This window comes from Callospermophilus lateralis, unplaced genomic scaffold (genome assembly GCF_048772815.1).
Source record: "Callospermophilus lateralis isolate mCalLat2 unplaced genomic scaffold, mCalLat2.hap1 Scaffold_199, whole genome shotgun sequence".
Taxonomy (NCBI): domain Eukaryota; kingdom Metazoa; phylum Chordata; class Mammalia; order Rodentia; family Sciuridae; genus Callospermophilus; species Callospermophilus lateralis.
Window position 1 is genome coordinate 2025199 of NW_027512988.1, and position 4168 is coordinate 2029366.

The following is a 4168-nucleotide window of genomic DNA, read 5'->3' on the forward strand; positions in this document are numbered from 1 at the left end:
ACTGCCATTGGGCTCAATTACCTCCATGCAGTCTAATTCTGGAAGGTAGGCAGGCACTCTTTTAAGCTTCAAAAGGCTTCATCACCAGAATGATTTCCCTGGACATGGAATATGTTTCTCTTCAGCATTAAATGCAGTTTAAAACCAAACAATCTTTGGGAAAGATTTTAGCAGGCACTTTAGCTCTCTCAGTTAGTGGGTTTCTTAAAAGCATGAATAGCAATGAGGAAGCATAGTCATTGCACTGTATTACTATCCAGATTTTTAAAACAACCTACAGAGAAGGAGTGATATTTTATCAATGGATTGTGAAATGAGTCATTTATATAAGGTCAACAAAGGTTTACAGTGAGCATAGACAGATATTCAAAATCCACTAGGACTTGCTCATGTTTACCATTCATTTCCCCATGAATTTTGTGTGTTCCTTATAATCTATTTGCATTGAGCTTTCCATTCATACAAAGTACTTTATAATGAAAGAGTTACTTAAAATCATTTAAATTTGTTTTTAGCTCACAGGCAAATGGTAACTTGTTAAAAAAATACAGCAATGTTATTACACCATAAGCACAATACAATGTGAATTTCATTTTTTAAAGAATAATAAGTACTCTTCTGATAAAACAGTTGAATTTTGATAGACCAAAGAATGCATTCTGCTGTAGGGAACACCGAAAATCAGATTATTTAATCAATATCTACCAACTTATTTTTATTATCTTGCTCAAATAATTCAAACATAATGTTTTAATTTTAAGAAAGTAAATTTTTAAAAAACTCTGTTTGCCAATGCAACTGTTTGTACATTGAAATTTTATGTTACTACTTTGCTACATTAAAGTATTTAAGAAGTAAAAAAAAAAGCATGAATGGACATTTAGTTATGCCTCGATGTTTCAATTAATTTCTAACTAAATATTTCAAAATACTGAATTTTGAATGTTCTGCATAATATATTGAAGTTTGGTCACCTTTACAAAGAAAATTTTATTTTCTAGAATATGCACAATTTCAAATTGTGTTCAATCTCTGTACAATTAGCAATCTGTGTTTTGTTCTTTGGAACTGCTTAAGTTGTAATAAATACCTTTTACACTGAGTGATCTCTTAGTCAATAAGGAAATTCTTAAATATGTAATATGATATTTTTATTTTTTTCTAGGGAGAAATTTTAACAGAGAATTAGAAGCTGCTTTTGCTAAAACACTGACCCTCCAATTAGGCCTGCAGATGCCCAATGGGTAACTCAAAGCAGGATGAAAAGCTTGACATCTCTGCCATCATTTTGTCTCTGCCTTTTATCAGCTTAGACTCTGGATCAGGTCCCTGCTCAGCTCTGTACACAGGGACGCGAATCACTGAAGGATATCTGTGAAAAAATGGGAAACACAAGTTCGACTAGCCCTGAATTTACCTAACCTATCTCATAACACACCAGAATGTTCTGGTTTTCAACCTCATGAGGCCAACACTTGCCCAGTGTTACTGTCTCAAGAAGATGTCCACACTGACCTGTGGATGTAGGTCCGCTTCTCACCTACAGGTGCTAGGTGTGCTGCTGCAGGCTCAGAGCAGACTTCCATTGCATCCCCTTCATCCCTGAGGGCTGCAGTTGAAAGGTCAGCATCAGACCCCCGAATGGCTGGGTTGCAGAAGACAGAGTGTCAGCAACGGCTCAGCATAACTCCCACAGCCCTGGCTTTCCCCAGAAATAAACTTTCAAGCAAAGGACTCTTTTTTTCTTGCAAAGATATTCTTACTCTGTTGGCATAGCCTAATTTTACAGTGCAATTTCCAGGCTATCAAAAAAAAAAAGGGGTGAATGCTTATGGCAAGGTCACAGTTCACATAATATGCCCTGTATTTTATATATTTAAATATGATCATACTCTGTCTTTCAAATATACTGTTTTTATGGTGCCACATGGTATAAGCCTACCAAGGGAGAGGATGCTCATGGCTTTGGATGAACTCCATAGGCCCCTGCTGGCAGCTTCCTAACTCTGAAAACTAGGGCATGTGGGATTCAGCCCAGGTGCAAGTATGGGAAAGGAGTGCCTGCCATTCCTACATCCCTGTTTCGCTACTCCTGGCCAGGAACTCCTCTGCGATTTCCCTTTGCGGGGAGACTACCCTATTTGTGTAACACCTTTGAGTACTGATCCCCATGGTCAGAATGTCAGCTACCTGCAGGTATATACAAACAAAAAAAGCCTCCACCCATTCAAGCTGCTCTCACATCTCCTAAGACCAGGGGCCGCCAACAACCCTACTCCTCACGTACCCTCTGCTTGTCTTGGGCTTATCAAACTGGAAATCCGCGGGGTACAGGTGGAACCTCACCATGTGATCCTTCTGGTCTTGGCTGTCTTAAACTTCTCTGGGCAACCTTCAATCAAGCACTGGTACTGCAAAAGATAGGGTGTCACCTCCCTGATCCAAGTCCCTAGCACAACGTGTGCCCAGCCTGATTAATTACCCACCATGTCCTGCCTCTCCGCCAGGATCTGGAAGAGGGAGTCATGCCACTCCAGAATGTGGGCATCCAGCAGGTGTCCGGAGGGGAAGGCGGGGCTGCAGAGGGAGCAGGCATTCCCGTGTAGCATGTTGTAATGGTGCTGGTAGTCCTCCAGGGCAGCGAACACCTGGCAGCAGCTGGGGACCTGACAGGTGAACTCAGGCACCCTGGGAAAGGAGGCTAATCTCAACGGAGGAGGCACACTGCTGAAGCAGAAACCCCATTGTGACTTTTCATCCAGAGTAAGAGGCCCAATAAAGCTCCTGAGGTTCTTTTGGAACTGGGAACTGAACTCAGGGGTGCTCTACCACTGAGATACATACAACCCTAGCCCTTTTCATTTTTATAGTGAGACAGGGTCTTGCTACAGGACCCAGGCTGGCCTTGAACGCTGGGATTCGAGGAGTGCGCCACCGCGCCACACTCCAAGCCTTACTTATTAAAAAATGAAATTTCCCTAACAGGCCACAGGCGGAGTAGACGTGCCAATGCTTGCACCGGAGGGTCTCTGTGGAGGGATCTGAGCCCTCAGCTGCATGAGGCGGTGCGGGGGAACGGGCGCGGGCGGTGTCACTCACCTGGATCTCTCCGGCTCCTCGGCCATCTGCGTGAGCACATCCTGCAGGTAGAGATGCCTCTGCACGTCCCGGTCCTACAGGAGACAAGCGCCGAGGTTAAGGCCGGGGCCCGCCCCAGCGTCAGGCCCCGCCCCTGCGCCCCTGCGCCCCTGCACCTCGAAGAGCTCGTGCTCCCGCGGGAGGCGCACTGGACGTGCCACAAAGCGGAAGGGCGCCGCCTGGGCCGCGGGGTCCCTCTCCACTGGCAGGTGCTGGCCGCCCCGGGAGTGCGGGCCAGGCGGGCGCGCGGCGCCACGGGCAGCAGCATCACCCTTCGCGGCGGCGGCGCCGCAGCCCGTCGAGCCGGACGTGACGTAGCTGCGCTTCCTGTGGCGGCCCGCCAGCGCGGCGGCTACGGTGGCGGTGGAGGTGAGTCGGCGCTTAGCTGGTTCGTGCAGCTTCTGCCCCTGCCCCTACCTCTGCCCCTGCCCCTCAGGCCGCATTCTCCGCCCGCCTGCACCGGCAGGATGCGGCCGCCTCTCCCCGGCCCCGGAACGGCCCTGCAGCTGGGCCAGTGGACGGGGAAGTTGGCGGTCCACTGTGACCTGCCTCCGCCGGCCGCACTACGGGGGCTTCCCGAACTCTGCCCGGCGGCCCTGCCTGTGTCCTGCGGGCTCTGCCTCTCCTGGCTCCTCCACCGTTCACCACAGGTAACGGGGGGAGGAGGTCCCAGGCGGTGCTGCCACCCGAGCCCACCGCCTCGCAGGGGGACGAAAGTCGGAGGACAACCTTACCTAGTGGGCGGCGTGGAGCCTTCACTCTCCCAGCGCCGCGGTTTCTCCTTTTTTGGCGCTGGGGCTTGAACCCACCAGCGCTGTACCACCTGCTCCATCCCCAACCCCGTTGATTTTGAGCCAGGGCTTGAGCTTACGGTCCTCGTGCCTCAACCTCCTGAGTCTCTGAGATTGCAGGTGTAGGTCACCCCACTTTGTGGAATGGTTCATCTTTGAGCACGGCTTCTGTGTACCTGTGTGCAGTGCCAAGGAAGAGAGGCCCTGTTCCATTACTGTGGTTACATGAGCGCCTCTTG

At 49.2% G+C, this 4168-nt stretch overlaps 1 pseudogene; it reads right to left on the reverse strand.

Moving 5' to 3' along the window:
• Window positions 1-1221: 1221 nt before the first annotated feature.
• LOC143388720 (zinc finger protein 511-like) lies at window positions 1222-3406 on the reverse strand (annotated as a pseudogene).
• Between the last annotated feature and the right edge of the window lie 762 nt (window positions 3407-4168).